This window comes from Leopardus geoffroyi, chromosome B4 (assembly GCF_018350155.1).
Source record: "Leopardus geoffroyi isolate Oge1 chromosome B4, O.geoffroyi_Oge1_pat1.0, whole genome shotgun sequence".
Taxonomy (NCBI): Eukaryota; Metazoa; Chordata; class Mammalia; order Carnivora; family Felidae; genus Leopardus; species Leopardus geoffroyi.
Window position 1 is genome coordinate 100,523,597 of NC_059341.1, and position 16,269 is coordinate 100,539,865.

The 16,269-nt window shown below is 41.7% G+C and overlaps 1 long non-coding RNA gene across 1 annotated transcript in view; it reads right to left on the minus strand.

Annotated features, from left to right (window-relative positions):
* The window catches only part of LOC123592134, a 62,886-nt gene extending 46,923 nt beyond the window's left edge, over positions 1-15,963 (minus strand). The window contains exons 1-2 of the long non-coding RNA XR_006709601.1: positions 14,357-15,963; positions 3,461-3,517 (exon numbers count right to left, since the gene is read on the minus strand). This is a non-coding gene — a long non-coding RNA (uncharacterized LOC123592134). The remainder of the gene's footprint in view (positions 1-3,460; positions 3,518-14,356) is intronic.
* Between the last annotated feature and the right edge of the window lie 306 nt (positions 15,964-16,269).

The following is a 16,269-nucleotide window of genomic DNA, read 5'->3' on the forward strand; positions in this document are numbered from 1 at the left end:
CTGTGCTCCAAGAGGGCAAGATCAGGAATACCCTGATTGTGCCCAGATGGTTTTGGCTACTTATGTGAGGCTACCTAGCTGATGCACTATGTTATCAGCATTGAATCAGGAAATGTTAAGCCAGCAAAAAGAGAATTCAAATCCTTCTTTGCATAGCCTTATAATGTGCACACCCCAATCTGGACCCTTCTATAGAAAAGTGGGATGATCTTCCTTGGCCTCCAACTCACTCCATGTGATTGTCAACATCCCCATGGCCATGACTCCCACGTGCTGCTGCCAGCAGTGATCTTGTATTGGCATCTACGTTTCCTGATGGAACAATGGTCTCTTATTTAGGTGACCTTTTTAATACAATTGTCCAAAAATAAGCATATGATATATAATCCCATATCAAATTCTAATTACTATAAACTTCCACCTTGCTTTTCATAGCCCAAACAAAGAGCCTAGACAAATTTCCTCCCTGCTTGTGACAGTGTCCCTGTTCCCTTGTGACAGTGTTCAGGATATGCTTTCCCAAACAGTGGCACCTTGATGTATTGAATATTTTAAGCTGAAGGAATTTAAAAAGTGACACGAGCAGAAAAGATTGTCTGCCGTTCCCCTGAAGCAGGATACAAAACCCTCAGGCAAGAAGTATCCTTCTTACAGCTGGAGGAAAGGAATGTCCTTATCTCAAAGACACAAAGAGGAATCTGAACCCACAGGCCTTGCTGCTTCCCCATGTTTACCACTGAGTTCACACCCCTTTTCATTCTGTCACATTTTCCCACGACTTTTCACTCTTCATCAGAATTACAAAAACACACCCAGGTTCTTCGGGTCTTCATTTCCTTATGAAGTCCCCCATGTCATGTAAAACTTATGTTACATAAATTTATATGATTTTCTCTTGTTAACCCGTCTTTTGTTACAGAGACCCCAACCAAGAACTTAGAAGAATGGGGGATAAAGATATTTTTCCTCCCCTACACTTGCTTCCCTCACATTCCCGAGAGGTCTTAGTAATTTATCTTCAGCCAATCATTGTCTCCCACACTGAACACACTTCCCCTGCCTAAAACTTTTGAGATCTAATCCGTTTCATACCTCAGACTTTGCTGGACTTTAGAAAGGTAACATGGTGTATATACTGTTTTGGTTTTTTTTTTTTTAATGTTTCATTTATTTTTGAGACAGAGAGAGACAGAGCATGAGCAGGGGAGGGGCAGAGAGAGAGAGGGAGACACAGAATCTGAAGCAGGCTCCAGGCTCTGAGCTGTCAGCACAGAGTCTGACGCAGGGCTCGAACTCACAAGCCATGAGATCATGACCTGAGCTGAAGTCGGACACTCAACCGACTGAGCCACCCAAGCGCCCCTATATACCTTATTTTAAATAACACCTCCAAATGGGTCTGGGGAAACAACCCATAATTAAACACATTTATATTTTAGTAGCATATGAATATTCAACCAAATGGCATAAGGACCATAGGTAACCCCATATCATTTCAGGTCTGATTTTGCTACCATGTGAGTTTTCCAAAAACTTACAAGAAAATGTTTTATTTCAGGATTTTGACTTTGGAAACACTGATATAGATTTTGGTTCATAAAATAACGGCAGAAGAAACAACTCTTGCATTTTATATTTCCTTTCAAATTAATGGTGTCCTGTTAGTTACACTCCCAGCCTCTCTCCCTATGGCCCTACAGTCAGCCATGGGTATGGGGGAGGAGGCAGGGGTGCTGGGCAGTGATTAATCTAATTGGTACATTTGGCAAAAATAAACTGGGCATGCTCCACCCAGCTCCACACATTTTGCTCTTGAGAAGTTGGCGCTCTGCCTTCTTAGGCCTTGGCCCTTTGCCTAATTCAATTATGATCCTTATTTCAGCTTCAGAATTTATTATTATCATTATTTTTTTTATAAATTTTTTTTCAACGTTTTATTTTATTTTGGGGACAGAGACAGACAGAGCATGAATGGGGGAGGGGCAGAGAGAGAGGGAGACACAGAATCGGAAACAGGCTCCAGGCTCTGAACCATCAGCCCAGAGCCTGACGCGAGGCTCGAACTCCCGGACCGCGAGATCGTGACCTGGCTGAAGTCGAACGCTTAACCGACTGCGCCACCCAGGCGCCCCTATTATCATTATTTTTATTATTATCTAAACATCTTTAAAGTGCTTTATTCATTTTTTAGGAGAGAGAGAGAGAGACAGAATGTGAGCAGGGGAGGGGCAGAGAGAGAGGGAGACACAGAATCCCAAGCAGGCTCCAGGCTCTGAGCTATCAACACAGAGCCTGATGAGGGGCATGAGCCCACGAACCGTGAGGTCATAACCTGAGCCAAAGTCGGACGCTTAACTGACTGAGCCACCCGGGAACCTCTATTACTATCATTGTTGTTGTTGTTATTATTTTAAATTGTATTTATTTCGAGAGAGAGAATGTGTATTTGTGCATGTGTGAGTGGGGGAGGAGCAGAGAGAGAGGGAGAGAAAGAATCCCAAGCAGGCTCCATGCCACCAGCACAGAGCCTGATGTGGGGCTCCACCTCACAAACTGAGATCACAACCTGAGCCAAAATCAAGAGTCAGAAGCTCAATCGACTAATCCACCAGGCACCCCTTCGTATTATTATTGTTAATGATGATGATATTTTGGCCTCCATCTGCCTTCCTTTGTTTTGCTTCTCAATTGGCTAAGAACTCAGATGAGAAGAGACCTGACCCCTCAAAGACTCCAGCGTTTGGTCCTTGGCTGGGAATGTTGAGAAATGAAAACAGTGGAATTTTTGAGAAATTAAATAATTGAGAAATTAAAACAGTCACAGACCTGTGACTCTGGGGCTTGGATTTGGATGTGTGGGCGGGGCCTTTGACTTTAAGGTTTCTAAAGGTTTGAATTAGGCCAGGCAAGTTTTCACAGTTGTGTGTGAAATCAAGTTGTAGAACTTGAGAAGTAAATGTCAAGTATATGTCAAAAGTATTCTGGAATGTTGTAGAAAAAAAAATCCCAGTCATGGAGTACATCTTAGATCAATCCTGGCCAGAGTGCAACTGATTCAGACAGAGACATGAGAAACAAACTATACGATTTACCTAAAAATGGAAACATAAGGACTCGATAAACTCAATAACTCAACATGGTTGACTCAATAAAACTATGATCTCAATGAATTGGGAGTGGGAAGAGTAGAAGACAGGAAATGGAGGAAAAAAAGACAAAGAATCACAGACTAGTAGAGGACCACATGATACTATTTCAGGAAAACAAGGCACCAGGAAAGACAGGAAGTTGAAACGGGGGTTTTGGTGGTTTTTTTTACAAGAAGACAGACAGCCCTGGGCCTGAAACCTCTCCGAGGTGCCTGTGCCAACAAGTAGAGTGAAACCTACAGGGATTCTAAACTTGAGAGGCTGGTGGACCCCATGGTCCTGATCTGTAGTCTTACTTGGGGCCCATGTACCTGCATTTACACGTGCTCTCTAGTTGATTCTGATACAGGTGGTCCACGGTCCACACTCTGGGAAACACAGATAAACTCAGGATTAATGACTTTTAATGATTGAAAGAAAAACATGTTACACATGCAAACACAAGCACTTCCTCCAGATCACAAGTGAGGTTAAATTCCAGGCCCCTGCAGAGCCTGCCTGTGGGCTCCACCCACAACCATTTGCCAATGCCCGCAATCTGAGGTTCTGACTCTGCCGTTGGATGGGCTTCTCAATTTCATAAGCCACTTGGATGGTAAGGAAGGTTCTCCCTGAATCTAAAAGCTATTTTCTCTCATGCAAACAGTTCTTCTAGAACACTGTGTAACTGTTTTTTTCCATGTTAGGGTAGGAAATAGGTGAATGCAATAGTCCTTTTTCTGGGTTCAGAAAAGAATCAGCACTTGAGTATAAGGAGAAGCTTAAGTTTTCCAAATGCACCTCAGCTTTTAAAAGTAAAGTTTTACAAATATTTTTAAAAATACTTCCCCCACGCAGTTGAAATGTAATTACTTATATCAACATTTGTCATGTAATAAATTAAAATGATCAAGGAAAGACCTACCATAGGTGATAAAGAAAGGCTATTCAATAGGCCTCTTTCCAACACTTAAGGGGCTGGGAGACAGACAACCTGCCCAATCCAACTGGTGCTCAGAATATGTTTACAAGGATGAAGTCCACTTTTTTTTTTTTCCATAGTCATTTTCTTTAATTACTATACTGTGTTCATGTACCCAAAGAAATGAATGGATTTGAAGGTTATTTAATACAACAGGTATTTCTGTTGTCTCAGAATTTCAGCTGAAATCCAAACCTGAGAAAAATAGCTAAGGAGTACAACAAGTTCTAACAAGAGAGATGTGGGGGCACTTCTACTCAGGACTTGTTAAAAGTGGCCAGATGTGATCATATGGCCCTTAGCCTGTCACCACCTCCAGCTTGTCTAAGAGAGGGCTAGGGATTTAGTGGCAGAAAAAGGCTTTCTATAAAGAGAGTTGCCAAGGGGCACCTGGGTGACTCAGTTGGTTGAGCATCTGACTTCTGCTCAGGTCATGATTTCATGATTCATGAGTTCGAGCCCTGCTTTGGATCCGCATTGACAACCTCGAGCCTAAAGCCTGCTTCAGATTCTGTCTCTCTCTCTCTCTCTCTCTCTCTCTCTCTCTCTGCCCCTCCCCAGCTTGTGCTCTCTCTCTCTCTCTCTTATCCTCTCTCTCTCTCTCAAATAAATAAATAAACTTAAAAAAATTTTTTTAAGTATAAAGAGAGTTGTTGGTTAGGAGGCAGGTTCTGGAATGTTCCTCCACCCTAAGCCAAGTGAAGGAAACATCAAGAGAACCTCTCAAATCTGCCAAGGGAAAGAGACAGCTCACCTAGTCCTCAATTAAATGCTCACTGGGATGCACCAGTTCTGCCACGAGAGCAGGAAATCTACATGTAACCATGAGAGTTTAGGTGTGTACCTGATGAAGACAGAGGTTGCCACAGATGGCCCCTGGTGGCAGGGCAAGGCGAGTGGCCTGATCTTGCATGGTTTCAATGGGAGCAGGGGACAAGAGAGACAAGCCTGCACAAAGAGTTCTGGGCAGGCCAAGTGGACACCAGGGAAAGAAGGTGGGCACAAGAGAAAGAGCTGCATGGAACTTATCCAAAGTGCGCATGACACACAGCAGAGAATACAGCACTGTGGAAGTCTGGAAGTGGGCACGAAGAGTGTCCTCCAAAGAATCCACAGACGTTCCTCACAAGAAAAGGAAGCCAGCATTTAGGCTTTTTCCATAAGAGAGAAGGCATTCAGTAGCCAAGAGAGATGTTCAAATAGCACTGGCTAAATAATCGCATTTTGCCCCATTTCTTGCCATCCATCTTCCCCTCCACTCGTTGCTGTGAATGTTAAAGAGTTAGTAGCACCCGGGATACAGGAGAGGTTGTGGAGTCAGCACAGACGCAGGCCCTCTCCTGAGTCTGGGATTCTGAGTGCAGGTTAGGCATGAGCAATGGAAAGGGAAGGTGCTGTGAACTATAGGAGACAGCAAAAGTCTACCATTGGATCGGTCCAGATTTCCAAATTACTGGAAATAGAAGCGTTTTAATACTTGGAAGTGACAGGAGGTAAAGCCAAGAGATCTGCCAGAGATTTTGTCCAAGGGCAGAGAAAGGAGAACCAATAGGACGGGTGATGGTTGTGGTAGAGGAAAAACAAAACCAAACCAAAACTGGACATTTCCTGATGATTGAATCCTCCTGAATCCTGCCCATTTGTGAAGCCAGATATTTTTGCAATGTGCACAGGCTGCAAAGGATAGAAACCTGAGAAGGCTATTGCTGTCATCAGGTAATGTAGACAAGTGTGGCAGGATTCCGGATGGAAGAACTCGTGTTTTGTTCTCTGCCTCTGCCAGGCTGAGAAGGTCGCTGGGCTCACTGGCTCCTTTGCCTCAGGGAGGTTTATGTTACAGAAATACAGGAAGACAATCTTTTCTTCAGTCTTTTGTGAAAGGCTTTATGATTTTTGTGAAAATATTGGATAACCAGTAAGGAGAGGCAGAGGATGAGGATTATCTTTGAAGGCCAAGAGAGCGGAAGGATTCCCCACCCCCACTCCTATAGAAAGGGAATAGAATTCAGCTGGATCCATGGGAGGCAGGAGCCTGTCCCTCCTTCTACCAGCACCATAAACAGGAGGACACACCTTAGCAGGGAAGAGTGGGCCATGGAAAGAAGGTATGTCCCAGACAATTGGCTTCCTTCAAGGAATTGCGAAATCTCAGATCACAGAACCAAATGATGGGCTAGAAGCTAAAGGCTCTTAACCTTCATTACCTGTGGATACCATGGCTTCTTAGATTCTCACTCATTCCTGGAGAAGATTGATTTTTCCCACTCATCTGGAGGCATTGGGACTCAGAGTCAGATATATATGGTGTTCGAACTGACATTTATTGACATTCTGAATTTTATTTTATTTTATTTTTAATTTTTTTAAATGTTTATTTTTGAGAGAGAAAGAGACAGAGCATGAGCAGGAGAAGGGCAGAGAGAGAGGGAGACAGAATCTGAAGCAGGCTCCAGGCTCTGAGCAGTCAGCACAGAGCCTGATGCGGTGTTTGAACCCACGAACCGTGAGATCATGACCTGAGCTGAAGTCAGACGCTTAACCAACTGAGCCACCCAGGCGACCCTTGCCGTTCTGAATTTTAGTTGTACATTTATGCCCACTACATAAGAGAAGAAATAACCAAACTATAATTGTCTTGATAAATGTCAGAGAGAGAGAGAGATGCTAAAAGGCTAAAAATACAAACAAAAAGGCTAAAAACAAGAGAACCTTTAAGCTGGGGTCATTAGAAAGTTACTTTATGGAAGATCCAAGGTTGCTGCATAGGATTCCAAATGACAGCAAGGATGGAGAGATGAGCATAAGGCATATCAGTGTCAGCAAATGCACAGAGATAGAAAGGCCAGAGGGAAACAGTATATGAAAGTGCTTTACTGTTTTTATCTGTAGGAGATATTACATGGGAGATCAGGGATGAGAAATGAAATTGGGTGAAGCTTGCATGGGAGTCTGAGCATTTGTATTTATTTGGGCAGCAACAGGAAAATATTACTGGCTTTTAAGGAGTAATGGGACATGATCAGAACAGAGCTTTAGAAAACTTAACCTGTTAGAGATATATGGGATGGATGGAAAGAGAAAGTGATTGAGTGAGATGGGATGGGAAACAAGAGGCTATTGCTGTAATCCAGGCAAGAGGTCATGAAGGCCATGACAGAGCAGTGGTAGTGACCTTGGATCATAGAGAAGGCTGTGAAAGACATCAGGGAAGTACATCTTAGACCTGTATGGGAACAAGACAAGAGGGACTTCTAAGTGTTGAGCCCAGCTGATGAAAAAAATCATAATGCCATCATAGAAATGGGAAATAGTGGAAGAAGAGCTAATTTACAATGAACACATGTTCTAAATTTGAAGTTCAACATGATATCTGACTTTACAAGTAATAGAGATGTCAGGGGAGAGGAGGAGGCTAGAGACAGAGTTAGCAGTGCTTTCATAGCCAAACTGCCCATCTCCATAGCTGCCCCATAGCACATGGAGGTCACCATGATTTGGGAAGAAGGAGGGAGGGGTTGGGCTGTGGCAACAGAAAGAGAGCTGAGGTACAGTACTGGGCAAAGAATGAGGCTCAGTCCAGATAATGATTCTGAAAAGAACAAGCTTTAAAGAATTTTCTAGTTTACTTGAGACTTTCTCTCATTTTCCTCAGTGCTCTCTTTAGCCCTGGGCCTTTATCTTTCCCAGAACCTTTCAAGCTTCCTGTATCACTTTTCTCAAAAATCAGGTGAATATACCTACACCTAAGAGCCAGAGAGTTCCTGAATTTGGAAAGATTCTGCCACTTTCAACTTGGTGGACCTGGGGAGCATTTCTTAACCCAATTTGGTCTCAATTTCATTACCTAAAAAAATCTTTTTATTACAACAAAATGAAATTAAAAGGTTTTTTGTGGAGAAGAAATGCAGTAATGTATAACAAAACACCCAATAGAGTGACTAATAAATATTAAACTCTCAACAAATGGTAGCTCCTTCTCTCCCATCCTGCACATGTCAGTAGTAATTCCTAGTACTGATAAGGACCCTTCAGTGGAGCAGTACTGAATTCCAAGCATCAGGATGCATCGAGACCTGCATCCTAGTCCTAGGTGAGCTATTTAGTCGGTTATGACCCTGGCTAGCTTCTCAGCTAGGGCCTTCATTAGCATGACTGTTGGCCAAGAGCAGTGGTTGCTAATTTCTACCACCAAGGAATGTTTTGTCCTCTCTTCATGCCCTCTGTCTTTTGAAAGATTTTTCTACTGATCTGCAGTTTGTTAAATCATTGATTCATTTCTTATGTGATCACCAGAATTACAAAACTGGATTGATAGAGTTATCAAAGCAGATTAGATAGACTTGATATAAGAAATTGTACAATAGCTATTAGGATCTTAAAACAAGAAATATGGCATATGGACACAATGACAATATCTTGGAATGTTAGATCCCAGGTGGACACCACTAGACAAGATAAGTTGATCTCAATGTTTCCCTCGAATACTCTCTGAATCCATAAAGGAGTTTAGGGTTCCTGCTATGTGCCTTTTGGAGGACTCAATCATTGGTTTTACTCTTAAAGGCAGTAATTTAATGTAGTAGACAAAACATCTAAACATTCGGTATGATGGGCAATCAGAACAGATAGTGTGGGGTAGAGTAGTCAGATACAATAGATGTTTACAGGAAGTAGAGTTTTCACCAGTTTTTTAATGATGGTTAAATTTTAAGTAGCCTGAAAAGGAAAGGGAGGCAAAGACTGGGGAAGGAAAAGTATCATAATAGGATGTACAGAAAAGAGAGGCCAATGGGAAAGAATAATTGTTCTCATTCTCCCAAATAAAAAAAAAAGCATCTACCTCTGCACCCTTAGTTTTGGACTCAGAAGTCCTTACTTCTGGATTCAGAGGAAAAAGCCCCAAATGCTTTGTGATTGAAGTCATTCTTTCTCTCTAGCTTCATTTCTAGCCTCTTTCTTCCCAAACTCCATGCTCTAGCCATGTCAGAAGATAATAACCCATCCATCAAGTATCTCCAGTCAATACTAGGGGGGTCTTGATTGGAGGGGACTGGATCATCTTGATTCCTCCCTTACCCTATCCCCTCCTCCCCAATCAATCTTCCAGAGAGACCTATATATTCCATCTCTAGAATTTCCACCTCATGTTTATAAAATGCAAACCCGATCAGTCATTTATCTGCTTAAAATATTTAATGGCTCTCCATCAGCTACAGAATTAAGTCAAAACTTCTTATCCTGGCATGCAGACTGTTTATAATCTAGTCACTGATTACCTTTCCAACATTATCTCCTTTGATTTCTTTGCTCCATGGAAAAATCTATTGGATAGGAAGCTTGAAATGTCTGGAAAAGACATAGGGGCTAAGAGCTAAACCTCTTCAAGTATCATACTTTCCAAGTATTAGAAGAGACAATGAGAGCTTAAAGTAACATAACAGTAATAGGGACAGTGATGAGAATATGGATTTAAGAAATATTTAGAATACAGGGTAGAACAGAGATGATTTAATGATGAGTTAGATTTAAGGATAAAAAGAAAAAGGCAAAGCTGGGGTGATGATGATGATGGTGATGATGGCAACATCCAGAGATGTCTGCAACAATAACATTTTCTGTGCACTTACAATATACAAAGCATTATTCTAAAGGTGACATGTGTTAACTCATTAAATCTCCAAATTACTTCTATCAGATAGAATCTGTTTTTATCCACATTTTACATGTAGGAAAACAGAGGCACAGACAGGTTAAATAACTTGTCTAAAATCACACAGGGAGTAAGAGCCAAATTTGTACCCATACAGTTTGGCTTTGGATCCTGCACAATTAAGCACAACACAAAACTGCGTATTTTGTCTTGTCAGACCAACTGCCATCTCCAAAATATGTCATACTCCTTTGGGTCTTCAAGTCCTCCCCATTCTTTGTGTACGAAATGCCCTTAACTTTTCCTTGGAGTAGAAAACTTCTGTAGGACACAGATCGATTGTTACCTCCCCTGAGAAGTCTCTGTGTTCTCCCCCAAGTGCAGCTATTTACTCCTTATTCCATTGTACCATAATACAGTGTGCATAATTCCACTGGTGCATTACATGACGTGGCAATTACTTGTTAATGTGTCTATCTCCCCTAACTATACTGTGAACTGCTCAACAGCAGAACCTGTGTCATATTCATCTCTCAACCCCCAGGCTCTAGGGTCCTACTATGGCCTCTGGTTCTTGATCCACAGTAGGCATTCAATGTTCTTTTTTTTTTTTTTAATTTTTTTAATGTTTATTTATTTTTGAGAAAGAGAGAGACAGAGCATGAGCAGGGGAGGGGCAGAGAAAGAAGGAGACAGAATCTGAAGCAGGCTCCAGGCTCTGAGCTGTCAGCACAGAGCCCAACACGGAGCTTGAACCCACAGACTGCGAGATCATGACCTGAGCTGAAGTCGGATGCTTAACCGACTGAGCCACCCAGGCTCCCCAGCACTCAATGTTTAAGTGAATGGATAAGTGAATGAATATATGAATAAAAATATGGAGGTGAGAATTGCTCCACACTGCCCTATACTGATTGGTGATGGTGTGAGCTCTTAATGCAAAACTGGGCCAGAGATGGATAGTAGTGTAGTGATCAGTTAGAGTGGAGAGGTCAGAGATGAACTTGAGACTGGGCATGCCTGAAGAGATTAGCAACATGACCTCCAGAACAGCCAAGTAGAGGAATATTTTTCCATTTTTTTGTGTGTGTCTTCTTCAATTTCTTTCATGAGCTTTCTATAGTTTTCAGTGTATAGATATTTCACCTCTTTGATTATGTTTATTCCTAGGTATTTTATGGTTTTTGGTGCAATTGTAAATGGGATCGATTCCTTGATTTCTCTTTCTGTTGTTTCATTATTGGCGTGTAAGAATGCAAACGATTTCTGGGCACTGATTTTATATCCTGTGACTTTGCTGAATTCATGGATCAGTTCTAGAAGTCATTGTTAAAATGTTGATACTACCCAAAGCAATCTACATATTCAATGCAATACTTATCAAAATAACACCAGCATTCTTCACAGAGCTAGAACAAATATTCCTAAAATTTGTATGGAACCAGAAAAGATCCTGAATAGCCAAAGCAATCTTGAAAAAGAAAACCGAAGCCGAAGAATCACACTCCCAGACTTCAAGACATATTACAAAGCTGTAATCATCAAGACAGTATGGTACTGGCACAAGAACAGACCCTCAGATCAATGGAACAGAATAGAGAACCCAGAAATGGACCCACAAACGTAGGGCCAACTAATCTTTGACAAAGCAGGAAAGAAGGTCCAATGGAATAAAGACAGTCTCTTCAGCAAGCGGTGCTGGGAAAACTGGACAGCAACATGCAGAAAAATGAACCTGGACCACTTTTTTACACCATACACAGAAAGAAACTCAAAATGGATGAAAAACCTAAATGTAAGAGAGGAAGCCATCAAACTCCTAGAGGAGAAAGCAGGCAAAAGCCTGTTGACCTCAGCTGCAGCAACTTCTTACTCAACATGTCTCTGGAGGCAAGGGAAACAAAAGCAAAAATGAACTATTGGGACTTCATCAAAATAAAATCTTCTGCACAGAGAAGGAAACAATCAGCAAAACTAAAAGGCAACCGACAGGATGGGAGAAGATATTTGCAAATGACATATCAGATAAAGGCTTAGTATCCAAAATCTATAAAGAACTTTTCAAACTCAACACCTAAAGAACAAATAATCCAGTGAAGAAATGGGCAAAAGACATGAATAGACACTTCTTCAAAGAAGACATCCAGAGGGCCAAATGACACATGAAAAAATGCTCAACATCACTCATCATCAGGGAAATACAAATCAAAACCACAATAAGATACCACCTTACACCTGTCAGAATGGCTAACATTAACAACTCGGGCAACAACAGATGTAGGTGAGGATGCAGAGAAAGAGGATCTCTTTTGCATTGTTGGTGGGAATGTAAGCTGGTGCAGCCACTCTGGAAAACAGTATGGAGGTTCCTCAAAAAATTGAAAATAGGATTACCCTACGACCCAGCAATTGCACTACTAGGTATTTATCCAAGGGATAAATAAAACAGGTGTGCTGTTTTGAAGGAGCACATGCACCCCAATGTTTACAGCAGCGCTATTGACAATAGCCAAAGTATGGAAAGAGCCCAAATGTCCATCGATGGATGAATGGATAAAGAAGATGTGGTATGTATATACAATGGAGTATTACTTGGCAATCCAAAAGAATGAAATCTTGCCATTTGCAACTACATGGATGGAACTCGAGAGTATTATGCTAAGCAAAATTAGTCAGAGAAAGACAAATATCATATGACTTCATTCATATGAGGACTTTAAGATATAAAACAGATGAACACAAGGGAAGGGAAGCAAAAATAATATAAAAACAGGGAGGGGGACAAAACATAAGAGACTCTTAAATATAGAGAACAAACAGAGGGTTACTGGAGGGGTTGTAGGAAGGGGGTTGGTCTAAATGGGTAAGAGGCTTTAAGGAATCTACTCCTGAAATCAATTTTGCACCATATGCTAACTAACTTGGATGTAAATTAAGAAATAAATGAATTAAAAAAAATAGCCAAGTAGAGGATGCTAAAGTCTGAGGAGGCAACTTGGGGAAGTAGATGCATTGAGAGCATCTTAAGATCAAGTCTGAAAGGAGGGAAAAACTGATATTATTCTGGTTTCTGGACATTGGTTTCACCAATTCCCCTGCCATTTACTACCTGGAATATGACTGTCGTTTGCTTATTTCCTCTTTTCCAGAGCTTCTGAAAATATGTGAACTGTGGAATAGACACCATTACCAAAATTATCTGGAGAAGAAATCAACCAACTTCTGGAACTATCATGTAACAACCATCAAGTCAACATTTCCAGATGGAAGCCAAAATTGCTTGAATCCCCAAATATAATATCTGATCATTCATTTTACTCTCATGGCTGAATGGGCAGGATGCTCCTTTGGGCAGTCTTTATCTTCCATATCTCTCCACCCACTACTGTGGACACCATCTTATAGGACTTTCTAAGATCTTAAATGACCATTGTTTGTGAAAGGACCTTCCTTGTGTGCTTGGCTGCTGGAGCCATTTTGTAATCTGTTTCTCAAACTTTTCAGAAGAAGTAGGTTAGCTCCCTTTCTCTGTGTGTGTTAATATCATCTTCCTTTCTCTCCATCGATTTTATCAGTGCTGGCAACAGAGTCGCTTTGGATCCCCGTTTGGAACTCTCTTCTGTTACTGGAATTCTAAGAATTTTTCTGCACAGCCCTCTACCCAAATGCCCCTGTGTAGTAAACATGTCTGTGCAAGAACTGGGGTTTAGTCCTAGTCCAGTGGTTCTCAAAATGAAATCCCTGAGCTAGCAGCATCAGTATCACCTGAACTTATACAACGGAATATTACTCGGCCATCAAACAGAATGAAATCTTTCCATTTGCCACAATGTGGATGGAGCTAGAGTGTATTATGCTAAGCAAAATAAATCAGTCAGAGAAAGGCAAACATCAGATGATTCCACTCATTTGTGGAATTTAAGAAACAAAACAGATGAACATAGGGGAAAGGAAGCAAAACTAAGATAAAAACAGAGAAGGAGAAATATCATAAGAGACTCTTAAAAAAAGAGAACAGACTGAGGGTTGCTGGCAGGGTGTTGGGTGGGGGGATGGGCTAAACGGGCCCTTAAGAAGGGCACTTGTTGGGATGAGCACTGGGTGTTATATGTAAGCGATGAATCACTAAATTCTCTTCCTGAAAAAAAAAATCAAAAGAAAGAAAGAGAGGGAGAGAGAGAGAGAGAAAGAAAAAAGGAAAGAGAAAGAAAGAAAGAAAGAAAGAAAGAAAGAAAGAAAGAAAGAAAGAAAGAAAGAAATGCCAATTCTCTGGCCCCATCCCAGAGACATGCCAAAGACAGGTGATTCTGAGGTGGTCTAAAATTTGAGAGCTGCTTCCTTCATCAACGTACTCTCCCACTCTCTGAGACAATTTTACACTTTTCTCTCTCCTCCAACGTCAAATAGCCCCTCCCTCAATGCATTCACAACTTCTTAGATTCTTAATTCATTAAGAAAATTTGAAGAGAACTTTCGCGTGCTCCCAGCCCCAATTCCCCTGAGGAACCTGTGCCAGTACTCACACGTGGCTCCCTCCCTGCCACGGTGACCGGCCCAGCACTCACCAGTTCTGCAAAGAGGACCCCAGCCCCTCACCTGCTGGAGCTTGTAAGGTCCTGCCTTTGTCCTTCTCTCCCTTCCTACTGAGATGTTCCTGTCAGCACTGTGTATCTCCCGAGCTCTTTTTAAAAAGAAAAGGAAAGAAAAACAGAACTGTTCCCTTAACTCCACATCCGCCTTCAGCTACTGTTCATTTCTGTGATGCCCTTTAGGCAAGACTTCATGGGCTTATCTTTGACACAGTGGCTTGCACACAGGAGGCTCCTAATAACCCACTGTTAAGTGAACGGCTGTGTGAGTACACGTGAACCAACTGGGAAGGGGGAAACTGCCATTTCAAGCAAACAAAAGAAAATCTGGCCATAGGTGCTTCCAGCTTCTTAAGAGGTGGCGTATTCTTTATTACGGAAGAATAGACTTTTATCCTGCTCCCTTCCCACTTAAGAAGACTGATGTGCCAACGAGTTTGATCTTACTCGAGCAAAGACTAATTTCTCAGCCTCTATGGGTACTCTGTGCTACTAAAGGGCAAATATCCTGAGAGAATGGTCTTTTGTTTAGAAAAGAGGCTTAATGAGGTTAAGGATTTACCAAGGGAGGCTTTCAGGAGTTCAGAGCAGTGAAGTGGAGAATAAAACTGTTCTACATTAAAATGAGCGGTGTCTTACTTTGCTCGGGCTGCCATAACAAAGTAAAACAGACCGGGTGGATTTAAATAACAGAAATTTCTTTTCTCACAGTTCTGGAGGCGAAGTCCAAGATTAGTGTGTCAGCAGGCTTGGCTTCTTCTGAGGCCTCTCATCGGCTCGTACATGACCATCTTTTCGCTGTGTCTTCACATGGTCTTTCCTTTGCATATGCCTGTGTCCTAATTACCTCTTTTTATAAGGACACCAGTCATATTGAATTAGGACCCACTTTAATGACCTCATTTTAACTCGATTGCCTCGTTAAAGACCCTATCTTGCCTTCTGTGACTGGTTTATTTCACTTAGCATGAAATCCTTCAGGTTGACCATATGAACCTGGATTTGGTTGTTGCATATGATAGGGTTTCCTTCTTTTAAAAGGCTGAATAATATGCCATTGTATGCATATGTTGGAGGAGGTCATCAAGAGGCTGTGACTGTCAGTTGACCCATGAACCGGCCCTGGGCAACTGGAGGCTTCTTACAGCCCTCTCTGGTTCTTACAACGTGGGTTCTGCTTGCCTTCCCTGCTCTCAGAGGCTTCCCCAAGGACATACCCTTGTGATAATGTTGTGCTATTGAGACCATCTGGATGGTATATATGACTGAACCCAGTTAAGCCTCTATATAAACTTTAAGGATCTGGTAGGTGGGTGCAGAAATTTAGTTATCTTGCTGCAGCCCAGGACAAGCCTTGTATGTAAGTTTCTGCACTTGTTAAATCTGCCACCTACCAATCTGAAGTGGCCTGCCTCTTTTTTCCCTCTCTCCCTGCCCTTCACTATGGGGGCCAATTTCAGATTACACCTGGGGAGCTTGAAATCAACAATATAAACAACATTTTCTTTATCCATTCAACCATCAGCAGACACTTAGGTAGTTTCCGTATTTTGGCTATTATAAATAACGCTGCAATAAACATGAGAATGCAGATATCTCTTTGAGATCCTGATGCCAATTCTTTTGGGTATATACTGAAAAGTGGGATTGCTGAATAATATGGTAGTTTTATTTTTAATTTTGTTGAGGAGCTTCCATGCTGTTTTCTATAACAGCTGTACCAGTTTTACATTCCCCCCCCCACACACACACACCATACAAGCATTCCAGTTTCTCCACATCCTCACCAACATTTGTCTTTTGTTTTTTTGTTGTTGTTGTTGGTTGTTTGTTGTTGTTTTGTTTTTTGTTGTTGTTTTGTTTGTTTGTTTGTTTGTTTTGGTAATAGCCAACCTCACAGTTGGGAGGTGATATCTCACT